The following is a 17,032-nucleotide window of genomic DNA, read 5'->3' as shown; positions in this document are numbered from 1 at the left end:
TCTCAACGTTCTCCACTCCTGCCTCAGGCTCCCATGGAGAGGCAGCTACAGGGAGAACCACAGCACAAGGTCAAGGTGTCATGATTGACTGAAGGTGACCATGGTCACCAAACTCCCCCAGCACAGTCACCTCTGCTCTGGAGCTCCATCTCTGAGACTCCTGCCCCACAGCTGGCTTTATAGCAGAGGCCATGCAAATGGGACGTCCCTCTGCTCATGAAAACCAGCCAGCCCTGCCCTGAAGCTCTGTGAGCTGGAGTCCATCCAGTGACTGACACACACCACTCACCATGGAGCTGGGCCTGCGCTGGGTTTTCCTGGTGGCTGTGTTCAAAGGTGACTGATGGGGAAGCAGAGACCCTGAGTGTGTGAGTGGAGCTGGTGGAGGAAGAGTGGTGAGTGTGAGCATGCCTGACCAGGATTGTCTGTGTTTGCAGGTGTCCAGTGTGAGGTGCAGCTGGTGGAGTCTGGGGGAGGCTTGGTGCAGCCTGGGGGGTCCCTGAGACTCTCCTGTGCAGCCTCCGGATTCACCTTCAGTGACTATGGCATGCACTGGATCCGCCAGGCTCCAGAGAAAGGATTGGAGTGGATTTCAGTTATTAGTTATGATAGTAGTTACACAAACTACGCAGACTCCATGAAGGGCCGCTTCACCATCTCCAGGGACAACAGCAAGAGCACAGTTTACCTACAGATGAGCAGCCTGAGAGTGGAGGACACAGCCATCTATTACTGTGCTAGAGACACAGTGCAGGAAGTGCAGTGCAGGCCCAGACACAAACCTCCCTGCAGGGGCGCTCGGGACCAGCAGGGGGCGCTCGGCACAGCTTGTAGCCAGGTCAGCCTGGGAGCAGAGCAGAGCTGAGCCAGGCCTGGGCTCCTGGTGTCTGTGCTGCCTCTGGGCCCAGCAGGGGTCACAGGATTCCTCCCCCACTTATCACCTGCATCTCCTGTGATGGCTCTCATCTTGACTGGTGACTATTAAAAATGACACAGTGTCACTTGGGAAGCAATCGTGTCTCTGCAGTGGTCAGCAGTATTGGATTCTGAAAAAATCAGGGGACCTGGTGATTCCATGAGACTCGGGGCAAATATCCCAGGATTCACAGACCTGGAGCTTGTTCCGTGAAGAAGAGGGGAAAGGCCTGGCTTGGTGACTCAAGCCTGTAATCAAGGTACTTGTGAAGGCAAAATCTTAATGAGAACCCCATCTCAGTCAACAATCTGGATGTGGTGAGTATTTCTTGTGATAACTGGTGAATAGGAGGCAAGTGTAAAATCACTATGGACCTTGTCCTGCACAAAAACCTAACATACTCTTATAAAAATAAGTGGAATCAGAAAACGTGACAGAAAAAATAAAGTGGCAGGTGTGGGCCTAACAAACTGGACCCTGAGGTTAAAAAAGTACACAGAGAGAGAGAGAGAGAGAGAGAGAGAGAGACAGACAGACAGACAGACAGACAGACAGACAGACAGAGACAGAGAGACAGATAGAAGGGCAGAGAGAGAGAGAGAGAGAGAGAGAGAGAGAGAGAGAGAGAGAACATCACTCACCTTCATGTTGGCTCCTCCCTGTGGTGTAGCTCTGAGCACAGGGATTTAGAATGTACGTAACAGGATTTCTGTCACGAAGTCTTTTTACTTAGTGATTCTTCTTAACACAACCTGTTTTACTTTCCCTAAGAACCAAATGTAATTTGGGATTCTCAAGTTATGAAACACCGGGGTCAGCCGTAGACTTAGGGATCAGCCTATGGCGTCCTGTGAGAAGTCGTGTCTAGGCCACATGCAGTGTATATAGACCTGGCCTTGGTGTGCTCGTCTATCCTGGAGTTTCCTCCACCAGTGACAGATATGGGAGTCCTGTGGAGGGAATCTCTGGGCTTGGTGACCAGGTCCCTGTGCTCATTCATGGACACTGTCACTGTGCAAGGGAATCGTGGGGCAGGCGGGGCTGTCCCAGGGGACCTTCAAGCAGTCCAGCTGTCCTCCTAGGTCCTGACCCCCTCCCATGATACCAAACAATCCTTGTTCATTTCTCCATGGCATTCTGATCAGAAAAGACCTCATTTCATGTCCTGAACAAGAACATGTGTGTGAACTATACAGACTTCAGGAAGGTGACTGCCAGATTGTAAGGTCATAAAGGACTATGATAAGGACAATTTGTATCATAAATATACAAATAATAAAGGACAGTCCTGATCGATGGAATGATGTCCTCCCCTCCAAACCATTTTGAACTATGAGTCTGCTGCATAATATCTGGTCTGTTATAAAGAGAACATAAAGGATTAATAAATCTGTGTATAGCTGTGTCACAGTTAGAAGACTTTCCCTCTCCATCATCACATTCAATGACCTTGAGAGGACCTGGTTCTCAGGAGCAGTGGCATCACTGGTTGCTACTTTATGGTGACAACTGCACAGCTGTGTATGAATTTAAATACCATCCCAGGATCAGAGGGAAATAGATGAAGAAATATGTGGTTCAAAAAAAAGAACTGGAAAGCCATATAATGTGTGTTTGTTTTTCTTAATGTACTATGTTATTTCTCATCTTTTCTAGTACCTTGGTAATTCTCTTATTGTTAGAGTACCTTACCTTTTTCTCTGGTATATTGAATATCCAATATTTGTTTATTTGAAATAGGAAAGGAAAGGGGGAAAACAAGATGAGGGTTGGGGGTCGGGGGAAGGAAATGGAGACAAAAACATGAGGACGGGTATAAAGTGTGTGACGTAATGCACCTTCTATCTGGCAAATGTAACTCTAACTCTTCTATTAATTACAATAAAATATTATTGTCAGAAAATAAAAAGAAAGAAAGAACTGGAGTCAGCCAATACCCTTATAAACCTAGCAGTTCAGGAGGGTGAGATGTAAGGAGATAGGCCCCAAACCCTTCCACTGTCTTGGACAGCACATGATTCCCCTTCTTTGCATAATGCTAACTCTCAAGTTTCAGGAGCAGGCAATCCACAAGTTCCTGCCTGTTGGGGACCGACTGTGGGGTCAATGACCTTGGACCTGACCTTGGACCTACACAACTGTAAACACAAGGAAGTAACTCTTATCAGGATGACTTTAAGCAATGTCAATCAGCTCTTATCAGGATGACTTTAAGCAATGTCAATCAGTTCTTATCAGGATAACTTTAAGCAATGTCAATCAGTTCTTATCAGGATGACTTTAAGCAATGTCAATCAGTTCTTATCATGATGACTTTAAGCAATGTCAATCAGCTCTTATCAGGATGACTTTAAGCAATGTCAATCAGTTCTTATCAGGATAACTTTAAGCAATGTCAATCAGTTCTTATCAGGATAACTTTAAGCAATGTCAATCATGTAAGACCCCCGACTCAGCGGGATGTCTTCCAGACGGAGCCCCCTTCCCAAGGAACAGCGAACCCACGCAGTCGGATGCAAACAGCAAGAGGTTTATTCAGGAACACGGGCGCCCGGGGCAACAAAGTCTCCTAGAAGACTTGCGCGCCGAGGCTGGGGAGAGGGGAGTATTTATGGGTAGCTGAAGCGTGGTTACAGAAGCAGAAGCATAGTTACAGTGTAGGGATTGGTTAATTATAGGGGGGAGGGGTGGGCCAACAAATGAGGCTGGGGGTTTACTCTGGGGAGTAGTGGAATTTTCCTCTTTGGCTAGAGAAGGGCTTACGTGTCCTGTCTCTGGTCACAGATAGCCTACGTGTCCTGCCTCTGGTCGCAGATGTTTTTCACATACTCCTTATCTTACTCCTTATTCTGTTTATACAATTTCAGTTCTCGGTCACTCTGACCGTGAACATCTTGCTGGTTATTTTTCAATTTCTTTTTATAACTAAACTGCAGCTGCTACACAAAATGGAGTCACTTCTGCTATCCTGGGAATTACAGTTAAAGCTATACATTTCTCATTCCCCCATTTTCTTCTGGTTCCTAGAATGGAATCTTTCATTCAATGAAGACTGTCTCTCTATTTTTCACTTGCTGATATTGCTGGGTAAGGCTGGGCCACCAAGTGCCAGGAGTATGAATTTCGGTAGTTGACCAGACAACATCTCCTGTTTGAGATATTATTTGCCAAGTGATGGCTTTGGGAACATAGGGATTATCAGAAGCCAAAAGGAAAGGAAGTAGGCAAGAAAGGATTACAACCGAGAAAGTCTTATCTTTAAGGGGTTTTGGGTGCGCTGCAATTTCCATTCTGGGGTCTGGTTGGTGGAATTGTCCTGAACCTGACGAGCCGCTTTCACGTGGGAGGCGTGGACCCAGGCAGCGATTCCGTCTACTTTGAGAGCGGTGGGAGTTGTCAGCAGGACTGTGTATGGTTTGGTGTCGTCGCACCCACACGGAGTCTCCGATTTGGAAGGGATGCGGGACGATAGGCCTGTCCTGCTGCTCCCGATATGCCGCCGCCAGGGGTTTCCAGACTTCCTTCTGGACTATCTGAAGAGCCTGTAAATGGGCCTGGAGAGAGGGGCTATTAGCATAATCAGAAACATAAGGATGGAGGAAGTTTACAAGAGGTGGGGGTGCTCCATACATAATTTCAAAGGGAGTTAGTCCATGAGGGCCCGGTGTGTTCTGGGTCCTATACAAGGCTAAGGGGAGTAGGGACACCCAATCCTTTATGCCAGTTGCTATAGCTAATTTAATTAAAGTCTCCTTTATGGTTCTATTCATTCTTTCTACCTGTCCTGAACTCTGGGGTCTGTAAGCACAATGCAACTTCCAATCAATCCCCAATAACTTGGCCACCAACTGACTTACCTTGGAGACAAATGCTGGCCCATTGTCTGTTCCTAGTACTTGGGGCATGCCATACCTGGGAAAAATTTCTTCCAGTAGTTTCTTAGTCACTACTCGGGCTGTTTCATGCTTGGTGGGGTAGGCTTCTACCCACCCAGAAAAAGTATCTATAAATACTAAGAGATATTTATAGCCATACTGTCCGGGTTTGATTTCTGTAAAATCAATTTCCCAATGAACACCTGGGCGGTGTCCTCTCACTCTGACTCCAAGTCCAATTTTGGCCCGCCCTGCGTTGACCCGAGCGCAGGCAGAACACTGATCAGATACTCGCTGCAGGGCTTCATCTTTTCCCCAAGAGATGGCCGAAGTTTTCCTGCCGGTCTATGAGGGTCTTCATTTTATTCTTGCTTAAGTGGGTTAAGGTGTGGAGATTAGAAATAAATTCAAAAGTCCACTTTTTAGGCCAAACTGTTTTCCCATCGAAAGTCCATTGTCCTTGTTTGGGGTCATAGGCAGCCCCCATTTTCTTAAGACACTCAATATCCTCTGGAGTGTATGGGAGTGGAGGAAGGTTGCAGAGGGACTTTTCTGTCATTGGGAGGACTCGCACTTGTGGAGTTCTCTGACCCTGGAGTGCAGCTTCCCGGGCCGCTTTGTCTACTAGGCGGTTGCCTCTAGCCTCCATTGATTCCCCCTTTTGATGGCCCGGGCAATGCATAATGCTCAGTCTTTTGGGCAAGAATAGTGCAGTCAACAGGGCTATAATTTCGGCTTTGTTCTTAATGTCCTTTCCCTCTGAGGTCAGTAAGCCCCTCCTTCTATAAATTTCTCCATGTATGTGAGCTGTAGCAAATGCATATCGGCTATCCATGTAGATGTTGAGTCTCTTACCTTCAGCCATTTGGAGGGCCTTGGTCATGGCAATGAGTTCGGCTTTCTGAGCTGATGTCCCAGGCTTCTTCACAGGCAGTAGGGGAGTATTCCATGGGGGTTGGCAAGGCACCAGTATCCCTTGATCTAATAGTCTCTGGATGTGGGGCCTTATTCCTACCTTGGCTTCTTGTGACATTGGATATTGCTTTATGGAAACGGGAGTAGTGCCAGCTTTGAGTATAACGACAAGGGGCGCTTGATGTTTAGCCAGTCCCATTCCCCCCGTTTCCGCCCATGCTTGGGGAAAAGCTGTAGCCAAGAGGCGGGTGGAGTTTCTCCGATTACTTCTTTTTCATATATTCTGTATTCATCTTCAGCATTGAGGGTAAGTACATATAAGGGCTGTCCTTGGGGGCCAGTAATGTGGGCCCCATTTCCCTCAAAATGAATTTGGGCTTTTAATTTTGTTAATAGATCTCTTCCCAAGAGGGGGTACGGGCAATCAGGAACATGCAAAAAGGAGTGGGTCACCTTACCCGTTGCCAATTGTATTTTCCGGTCAGTTGTCCACCGGTACCTTTTCCCTCCAGTGGCTCCTTGCACCCACGCAGATCTTCCACTCAACGGGCCAGGAGAACGAGTCAACACGGAATGCTGGGCTCCGGTGTCTACTAAAAAGGTGACCGGCTGCCCCCCTACAGTCAATGTTATCCTAGGCTCAGGGGGGGGGGCTCCTGGCCTGGACCCCCCTAATCGTCCAGGGTTAGGAGGGAGGCCTGAGGTTTAGGCTTCCGAATTCCCTTAGATTTCTTCGGGCAATCACGAGCCCAATGCCCTTTTTCCTTGCAATAGGCACATTGATCTTTCTCAACTCCGCGGGGGCCCCGTCTGTCTCCTCCCTGTCTGTCCTGTCGCTGTCCTGTCACTACTGTGGCCAGTAACTTACTCATTTCCTTCCTTCTCTTCCGGTCCCTAACATTCTCTCTCTCTCTCTCTACTACTTTCTGCTTCCCTGCTTTACTTGCTCTCTCCCTCTCCACTACTTACTGCTTCCCTTCTTCACTTGCTCTCTCCCTCTCCACTACTTACTGCTTCCCTTCTTCACTTGCTCTCTCCCTCTCCACTACTTACTGCTTCCCTTCTTCACTTGCTTAACCTGAGCCAAATTGGTGGGGCGCCTGGAGGCCCCATGGAGACCCGCGATAAGCAACCAGCGATAAAGAATTAGATGGTTCCTACCTTCAGGAGTAGTAAATTCCCAATTAGGACACTCTAGAGGAAAAGCAGCGTTTATCTCATTGGGCAACTGGGTGGGGCGCCCATTGTCACCCGGTACATTTTTCCGGGCTTCCAGGAACACGCGTTGTCTCTCTTCCGATGTCAACAACGCCTGCAATAACTGTTGGCAATCATCCCAGGTGGGTTGGTGGGTCACTAGAATGGACTCAATCAGTGAGGTCAGTCTGGAGGGATCCTGACTGAAGGGGGGGTTGTTATTTTTCCAATTGTACAAATCTGAGGCAGAAAAAGGCCAGTACTGCAACTGATTATTGGAGCCTACCCTCAAGGGGAATGCCTGGGAAGACGAGGACACCTGATCGGTCTGGAGGTCGCGGCGCCCCCTCAATCTTCCTGCCACTGGGGAATGGATAGGGTCCCTGGGTGGGGGAACCTGCGGGAGTTCCTCTTCTACTTCCCGAGGAGGTGGTCCCTGCCCTTGGTAGGGAGGGGGTCCCTCTGTCATGAGGTCCACTAAAATTCCCTCATCTGGAGGTAGGACCTTAGGCTGTTTCTCAGGTTTCTTTTGTTCTTCAGGAACGAGGGTTGGATATAGAGAGGACTGTGAAATAGGAGGAGGAGGACGAGGAGGAGGAGGAGGAGCTGGGGAAGGGTGAGGGGGAGAGGATAGGATAGGTGCAGAAGGGGTTACAGCAGACGTGAGTCCGGTAAGAAAAGGCTTTACCCAAGGGAGAGGGTCAGAAACTAAGCCCTCCCAGGTAACAATATAGGGGACCTGGTCCGGATGGCCATGGGGTCCAGGTTCCATTATTTTAGATTTGACCTGTAAAATAACAGACATGTCAAAAGTGCCATCTGCTGGCCAGCCGACTTCAAAAGTTGGCCACTCAGAAGAACAGGAAGTCATTCATCTGTTTTTGCGGACTTCCACTGACAGATTGCTGGCCACGGTCCGCACATCCTTCCAGTGCTGTAAAGTTAAACTTAGAGGGGTCGTCACAGTCTGTCCCATGTTAGTAGTCAGTTTCAGTCCCGTCACAATTAAAACAAGAAACAAAAATACACAACAGACAAAAAAACTTCACAATGCGGCTTCGTTCCAAAACCGAAAGTAAACTGGTGTTTGGAAGAAACCCAGATGTTTCCCTTATCAGCTGGACTAAAGAGTCCTCAGACTGAGGCGAAGCCCCAAAAAGAGAAACCGGACGGGTCAGAAATCTGACCCCAGATGTCTCAGGGACGTCTCCCAGGGCTGCGGTCGGGAGTCCGAGCTCGTCAGCTCCTCCACGGGTCCGCCAGAATACAGATTGACACGGCCGAGTCACAGATTCCAGAAATACTCTTAACATAAGACAAGACACACAGAGAACAACAAAAATTTGCTGGCCAGCTTACCTCCCGGAGGTGGGTCAGTGGTCCCTGGGTGGGGAGTCTCCAATCTCGCTGGGGCCTCCAAATGTAAGACCCCCGACTCAGCGGGACGTCTTCCAGACGGAGCCCCCTTCCCAAGGAACAGCGAATCCACGCAGTCGGATGCAAACAGCAAGAGGTTTATTCAGGAACACGGGCGCCCGGAGCAACAAAGTCTCCTAGAAGACTTGCGCGTCGAGGCTGGGGAGAGGGGAGTATTTATGGGTAGCTGAAGCGTGGTTACAGAAGCAGAAGCATAGTTACAGTGTAGGGATTGGTTAATTATAGGGGGGAGGGGTGGGCCAGCAAATGAGGCTGGGGGTTTACTCTGGGGAGTAGTGGAATTTTCCTCTTTGGCTAGAGAAGGGCTTACGTGTCCTGTCTCTGGTCACAGATAGCCTACGTGTCCTGCCTCTGGTCGCAGATGTTTTTCACATACTCCTTATCTTACTCCTTATTCTGTTTATACAATTTCAGTTCTCGGTCACTCTGACCGTGAACATCTTGCTGGTTATTTTTCAATTTCTTTTTATAACTAAACTGCAGCTGCTACACAAAATGGAGTCACTTCTGCTATCCTGGGAATTACAGTTAAAGCTATACATTTCTCAAATCAGTTCTTATCAGGATAACTTTAAGCAATGTTAATCCTTTCTCATTTATCCTATATGTGACTTGTTTACTATTTTCTATGAATGTAGCCTCTGGCAGTTCCTTAGTTTTAAGAAGCGTATTTAAGGTCGGAACTTAAAATAAACAGGAGAGTCTTAGGCGGCAGTCTGGAGCTCACAGCCTTCTTGGACTGCTGACTTGGGCTGTAGTCCTCCCGAACTCCATCTGTTTGTCTCTCTTTTAATTTTTCCTAGTCCTTGCCCCTATTTCAGGAATCCCAATCTGCGAACCCTGGTTTGCTGCCGGCTGGCCCCGGCAACTGGCGCCCGAACAGGGACCCTGAAAATCTGGGACGAAGGTGAAGGACGCCCCCCCCCCGTGGAAAAAAATGATGCCCGCTGGCTGCCCAAATGCTATGTTCGGATTGTGGAGAGTGACAGTGGTCATCCAAGCAGCGACTCACTGGACCTTCACCCCTAACCCTCCAGTGGTGCATCCAGTAATGGGGAAAAGACCTGAATTCATGTTTTTGTGTTAAGTGTAAAAGTCTCTGTTTCTTTGTCTTGTTCGTGTTACATATTTTTTTTCTTGTCCAGTTTTGTCTTTGAAATTGGTACCAGTTTTAAATATGGATCCTTATGGTTTTTCTAAAGTTTTGTTTTGAACCTGGTTCTCACCTGCAAGAGTAAAATTGGCAAAGCTCTCTTGACACAAACTTCCAGAAAATGAATGGCCAATATTAATTTTGTGCACTTTAAAATCTTTGAGTATGAATGTGTGTGAATGAGTGAGTGAACATGTTCAAGGTTTAATCAAGAAAATCATTTAGGTTTGAATTATTGCATTGTTTTAAAGAGGGGGGAGAATGGAACATTAGATCAGCAAAAAAATGAACTTGATGCTCGTATGACAGCTCTTAAGTCCCACTTAGAAGGTCGAATCAGTAGATTGGAGAGAGAACTCCGAGAGCATCAAGGGAGGCACTTAGAGCAGAGAAGAGAGCCTCAAGAACCTACTAGTAAGGTCCCAGAACAGCAGAGACAGATCACGTTGAAAACTACTGCAGCTTCTGAAGAATGAGGAATTGCCAGCACTTCAGATCCACCAACAGCCAATATTAAGACAACTCCTGTTGTTTCTACTCCAAGTAAAGTGACAACTGAAGCTATGGCTGGGAACAAATCAACACCTATGGCCAGTACCTGTCCAATGGTCACATCTGCAACAGTCACCAATCGAACAACTTCGCAGATCTAAGCCCCAGATGGATGAATTCCCCCCCCCCGAGAGGAATTGCAGTCAAGGACGGGATAAGAGGGGATGCTCTCTGACCAACCTAAGACAGGGCCTTCAGCTTGATCTGAAGAAGTTCCCCATGACGGGTAAGGCAGAGTCAGCGATCCACCCAACCTAAGACAAGCGAGTCCACATCTTTTAAAAGAAAGATGGGGGAGATGTTGGGGACCGACTGTGGGGTAAATGACCGTGGACCTGACCTTGGACCTACACAACTGTATACATAAGGAAGTAACTCTTATCAGGATGACTTTAAGCAAAGTCAATCAGTTCTTATCAGGATGACTTTAAGCAATGTTAATCCTTTCTCATTTATCCTATATGTGACTTGTTTACTATTTTGTATGAATGTAGCCTCTGGCAGTTCCCTAGTTTTAAGAAGAGTATTTAAGGTCGGAACTTAAAATAAACGAGAGAGTCTTAGGCGGCAGTCTGGAGCTCACAGCCTTCTTGGACTGCTGACTTGGGCTGTAGTCCTCCCGAACTCCATCTGTTTGTCTCTCTTTTAATTTTTCCTAGTCCTTGCCCCTATTTCAGGAATCCCAATCTGCGAACCCTGGTTTGCTGCCGGCTGGCCCCGGCACCTGCCACCATGAAATGACCTCTCAGCGACACCATTGCCAGCCATAGCCAGCTGACCCGAGTTCTGCCTCCACCTTTGCAACCTCTCCAGTACGGCCTAGGACACTGACCTATCCAGAAAAACCACTCTGGATGACTGCTCTGCCAGCTATGGATGCCACAGACGCTGCCTCCACACTCTCCTTAAAGCTACCTCATCCTATGTCTACCCCGGCAAGGGAACCAGAACAAACAGGAACTATGGATGCCTGGGGTAATAAATTTGACCCCCAAGCATGGGACCATGATATGATTATGAACAATACAATCATAGGAACTGCACACTATTGTCTTCCCTCAAAGCATGTTGGGGAGAACATGGGGGCTGTGCCTTTAACAGGGTACCATGATTACCGTTTACCCCAGTCCCATCTGAAACCCACCCAGCCCTCGTCCTCTTTGGCGCACCACGCTCATTTCCACAGCAGCAGGACCCATGTTTGCTTTAGCTAAGTTGGTGGAGTCGGTCCAGGCTTGCCTGAATGCTACCAGCTACTGTCTTTCCACACCATTTGGGCCCCATCCTACATTCTGTTATGAGTGTCCATAAATGAAGAAAAATGGGAAACTGTGGGGACTCCTAGATAGTGGTGAAGGAGCCCCACTGCTGCTGCTTGCCACCTGTGCTTCAGCACCAAAACCTCAGTGACACAAGCAGTCCAGAGCCAGAGGGCGCCTGGCCCCTCCCGACAAGAACTGGAGCCCCCAGATACTCTAGGCGAGTACGGTGTGTCTAAGGATATCATTGGCTGACGGTGGAATTCAGGACCCTCCCTATTTACGGACGTGGTGGCCACTGCTCGATCTGTATTTAGTGAGCACATTTCTAGAATAAAGTTTGATCTACAACAAGAGTCTGGTCTCCAGTATCTGTGTTCCTGGGATTATTCATGGGATCCGTCACCACTTTACCCCCATCGTAGACATTCAAGAAGGACCCCAACTGTTTGGAGAGTGGGACAATGCCATGCTGTAGAAGAAGTGACATCGATTCTGGATTCTGAATGTCTGAGCCTTGTCTTGAGGCTGATGTAGGTTCAGTCATGGAGGACGGGCCCTGTGCTGAGGAGAAGATGTTCTGTAGCCATGGATGACATGATCTGCCAGCAGTGTGTTCACACACAGTGAGACCAAAGGAGGAATTCTCAGGAAAGGAACACAAAGTCACAGGAGACTCATAAATGTTGAGCAGAATGCTCACCAGGCTCAATGGCACAGTGAGAGGACATGTGTATCCCCTCTGCACCCACACAAGTCTCAAAGTTCTCCACTCCTGCCTCAGGCTCCCATGGAGAGGCAGCTACAGGGAGAACCACAGCACAAGGTCAAGGTGTCATGATTGACTGAAGGTGACCATGGTCACCAAACTCCCCCAGCACAGTCACCTCTGCTCTGGAGCTCCATCTCTGAGACTCCTGCCCCACAGCTGGCTTTATAGCAGAGGCCATGCAAATGGGACGTCCCTCTGCTCATGAAAACCAGCCAGCCCTGCCCTGAAGCTCTGTGAGCTGGAGTCCATCCAGTGACTGACACACACCACTCACCATGGAGCTGGGCCTGCGCTGGGTTTTCCTGGTGGCTGTGTTCAAAGGTGACTGATGGGGAAGCAGAGACCCTGAGTGTGTGAGTGGAGCTGGTGGAGGAACAGGGGTGAGTGTGAGCATGCCTGACCAGGATTGTCTGTGTTTGCAGGTGTCCAGTGTGAGGTGCAGCTGGTGGAGTCTGGGGGAGGCTTGGTGCAGCCTGGGGGGTCCTGGAGACTCTCCTGTGTAGCCTCTGGATTCAACATTGGAAGTTACTGGATGAGCTGGGTCCGCCAGGCTCCAGGAAAGGGGCTGGAGTGGATTTCAAACATCATAGGTAGTAGCACAAACTACGCAGACTCCGTGAAGGGCCGCTTCACCGCCTCCTCAGACAATGGCAAGAACACAGTTTACCTGCAGATGAGCAGCCTGACAGTGGAGGACACAGCCCTCTATTACTGTGTTAGAGACACAGTGCAGGAAGTGCAGTGCAGGCCCAGACACAAACCTCCCTGCAGGGGCGCTCGGGACCAGCAGGGGGCGCTCTGCACACACTGATTCTTGGTCAGCCTGGGAGCAGAGCAGAACATTCAGGGCTGACCCCTCTCTGCCAGCTCTGCCTCCCCACATGACCTGAAGTCTTTCCAGACAGCTCTCTAGCTTGTGACCCTTACTCTTTGTCCTTGTCTGCAAATGTAGATATCAAGGTCTTTCAGTTCTATGTATTACTTTTAGTAATTCTTGAATGGATATGACACAGCACAACAGCTGGGCAGGGGTGACACAGTTGAGGTCACTAAGGTCAACTCTGAGGAGGTTAAGGACCTTCTCAGTCATTTCCTCTCAGACTCCTGAGGAGACAGTGGACACCCTGGATAGATGAGTCATAGAAACTCGGGATAAGACAGCAGGGATGTTTGCCAAAGCCAAGGACTCCATGCCACTGGGGAATTCAAATCCCACCATTCCTCACACACAGCACAGGAGTCCAGCCTGGATTTGATCCCATGGTCTCCTTTTCCTTGTTGATGACACATGAGGGAGGCCATTGATCAGGACTGTGAGCCTGCACTGTGACCCAGTGAGACGCCCAGTCGTGCCAAAGCTCAGTGTGGACACCTGCATGCGCTTAGGGACCAGATCACCCAGCACATTCCCCTCCCCCCTCTCTCTTTCTCTCCCTCTTTCCTTTTCTACAAACACTGTATATATCCAGGAGTATGGTTTGGATTCACATCACCAGCTCTGCAGTGGGTTCTCTTGATTCTAGCACTGCTGACATTTTCTCAGTCATCTCTGGGTTGCCCACACCTCTCTGTTGCACTCAATCCACATGCAGCTGTGGTCTGTATTCAGTCTGTAAACCTGAGGCCCTGGACTGGTCTGGAGGTCAGTGTGGCAGTGGTCATGGTTCCTGCATGCCCTAGGAGGAACTGACTGGCCTGCCCCAGTCTCCACTCTGTGACCTTCTCAGTGTCCTCTCTGTAGCCCTCCGGATCCTCAGGGGTTTTCTGTAGCTAAGGGGACCGTGGATGTGGATACAAACTGTCATCACATGGATCTCCCTGCATGGCCCTCGTTGTCAGGAACGCGTCCACTGGTGACTTAGGAACAGCTGAGGACACCACACCCCGGGCCTTGCTAAGCTCTGGAGAAGGCACAGGCGGGCTGCCTGCTCCGGGGCCTGGCCATGGGAAAGAGCTCTAGAGTCCCAGCTGGGCCTGGAGCAGACGCGGCCTCTGCCATGGAAGCCATGGAGTCTATGCTGTTCTGACTCCACCTCATCCAGGTTTTCACGGGGGAATTGGTGAGGAATTTAATACCATCCACACAGCCCATTCCCAACATTAGACGAGTGCTGGACTCAAAGGAGAGGAGACCATGGCCCACTCCAGATCCTACAGGAAACTTCCCAGGTGCTTACCATGTGTACTTGGACATGCAGTGGGTTCTGAGTGTGGGGAAGTGTGTGCATGTGTGTGGGGAGGTGAGTGCCTGTGTCTGCACTTGAACTCAGGCCTGAGTCCTGTCCCTGCAGTTTCTCCTGACACTCTACCACTTGATCTACAGCTCCATTGGAGATTTTCTCCTGGTCCACTTAAAGGAGAGACCATGGAATTTCCACTCCAGATAGATTTCACCTCACTCCTCAGATCTCAGCGCCCTGATTCACAAAGATTTCAGGCAGGAGCCTCAGGCATCCAGCTAAGAATCTCATCCTTATTATCATTAACACTATTAAATATTTCTTTGGTTTTTTCTTTTTTCATGTATTTTATAGTAATTAATAGAAGGGTTACATTATATTCATCACACAGAAGGTGCATTACTTCACTAATATTGATACCCTTTCTCATATCTTGGTCCTAATTTCCCTCTCCCCGCTCCATCTGTCAACTTGTTTTCCCCCTGCCGTATTTTATTTCAAACAACCAAATAATCATATATACAATATATCAGATAACAAGGTAAAATACTGTAACCAATTGAGATAACCAAGGGACAGCAAAAGAGATGAGCAGTGACATAGTACATTAAGGACAACAATGACTCGTTATATGGCTTTTCTTCCTATATCCTGGAGGTCCTTTCATTTCGCATCATACTAGATGGCCTTATGTATCTAGGTTTTGCTCTAAATTAAATCTCTGCTAGGAGAGCCCAGGTTTTCTACTGGTTATGACAAATGAGGGAAACCATTGAGTCTATGTTCCTTTGAGTCCTGCTTACTTCACTTAATATGACTTTTTCTAAGTCTTTCCATTTCCTTACAAAATGGGGTGATGTCATTCTTTCTTACAGCAGCCTAGTATTCCATTGTGTGTAAATACCACATCTTGTTGATCCACTCATCAACTGAGGGGCATCTGGGTTGGTTCCATATCTTTGCCATGGTAAATAGTGCTGCCATGAACATCGTTGTGCTAGTGATTTAGTATGTCCTTGTTTCTGGACGAGTGGGTACAACCAAGTATTGAAATTGCTGGTCATAGGGAAGCGCTATGTTCAGTCTTTTCAGGAACTTCCATACTGCGTTCCACGGTGGTTTGCAGTCCCACCAATGACACTGCTAAATACTTCTTAATGTCTAAATTTCTCCAAATTTGTGTTCCTTTTGTATGTGTGCAGTCCTGGGACTTGAACTCATGGCTGCACTCTGTCCTTGGACACTTTGTACTCAAGGATAACAGTCTGTCTTTTGAGGTTCAGCACCACTTGTGACCTTTATTGTGTACGTGGTACCAAGGAATCCAACCCTGGGCTTCATGTGTGCTAGGCCAGCACTCTACCACTAGGCCACATTCCTTGCCATAGAATTAGTTGAAAACAAATCTTTAAGCACAGGATAAAAACTAATGGATGAAAGGCTAAACCACGTTACAGTGAGGATTCTAGTTTTGTTTCTCGACTGAAACAATTGCTTGCAGGTGACTCGTACGTTGCCTCACCCGCGCTCAGCCCTACAGGTGTTTCCGAGATTGGCCAGTGAATCTGCTACTGGAGATTCAAATCTCCCCTCCTGAAATAATCAGAAACAAGACTGGACTTCCACGTATTCTTGAAGTACAGGCCAGGGCCAAGTGGAGGTGTCTACTAATAAATAGAAGGGATCTGTCACTGAGCTTGGAATTCTTCCAATGCTGGTGGAGAGATGGTGTTTCTGGGGTTCTGAGACTTGGAGAGCGAGCACTGTGCTGGTGGAGAGGTGATGAGGTTTTCTGAGGTGTTGAGAGTGGGACAGCGCCATGCTGTGGAAGAAGTGACATCTATTGTGGCTTCTGAATGTCTGCGCCTTGTCTTGAGGCTGCTGTAGAATCAGTCATGGAGGACGGGCCCTGTGCTGAGGAGAAGATGTGTTCTGTAGCCATGGATGACATGATCTGCCAGCAGTGTGTTCACACACAGTGAGACCAAAGCAGGAATTCTCAGGAAAGGAACCAAAGTCACAAGGAGTATGTGTTCTACCATATAAAATAGTGTTTATCAAATGACCTCCAGGAAGTGGAAACAAGAGGGTTTCCCTCAGTGTTCATTTTATTTTCTTTGCCATGTACTAATTTGTTTATCTGGTTTTTGGGTGGATAATGGGAGGTATATAAATGGATGGTGAAAGAGTGAACAAGCACAGCAGTGGTCTTCACTTGACACTATGTTGATACTTAACTATACAAGGCGTGTGGGGACAGGAAAGGAAAGTAGGAGAGAGCTATGCAAGGGGTGACATTGTTCTAAAAGAAAAGTGCAGAAGGCCTGACTTGTGCCACGATAACCCCTCTGTATTTACATTTTATAACAACAATTTTCAAAGTATTCAAGAAACCTGTTTGATGGCAGCACAATATTAAAAGCAGAACAACGGATGAGCCGCCTGTCTCCACAGTGAGCTCAAGCTCCAAGCCAAGATCCTGCCTGCATCCAAGAGACTCCTGCAAGGCATGTGGACCTCAGGAGTGAGGACAGAAGTCGAGACGATGGCCTCAGTGACCAGATCCAACTCCTAGGATGGGGAGGAGGAATCCTGAGCACACTCACCCAGGAAGATGTGCAGCCATGAAACAGACGCTGTGCAGCTCTGTGTATTCACCATGGAACACGGTTCAGCCGTGTGCTGGGAGGAGGTCCTGCCATTTGCATTCCCAATGGAAAGCCAGCCACCACCAAAATGCCTTTTGAAAGCAACAAGGATAGACTTGTCCTCACAT

General features: G+C 48.3%; 3 pseudogenes; 2 read left to right on the top strand and 1 right to left on the bottom strand.

Moving 5' to 3' along the window:
• The first annotated feature begins 290 nt into the window (after nt 1-290).
• Nucleotides 291-865, top strand: LOC150055015 (immunoglobulin heavy variable 3-11 pseudogene; annotated as a pseudogene).
• Nucleotides 866-4,007: 3,142 nt separating this feature from the next.
• LOC150055014 (uncharacterized) lies at nt 4,008-5,703 on the bottom strand (annotated as a pseudogene).
• A 6,648-nt stretch (nt 5,704-12,351) lies between these two features.
• On the top strand, nt 12,352-12,887 carry LOC150055013 (immunoglobulin heavy variable 3-74 pseudogene; annotated as a pseudogene).
• The last annotated feature ends 4,145 nt before the right edge of the window (nt 12,888-17,032 follow it).

The sequence above is a fragment of the Megascapheus bottae genome, chromosome 14 (assembly GCF_031878675.1).
Source record: "Megascapheus bottae isolate mThoBot1 chromosome 14, mThoBot2.hap1, whole genome shotgun sequence".
Lineage (NCBI taxonomy): Eukaryota > Metazoa > Chordata > Mammalia > Rodentia > Geomyidae > Megascapheus > Megascapheus bottae.
This window is presented reverse-complemented; position numbering and strand designations above follow the sequence as displayed.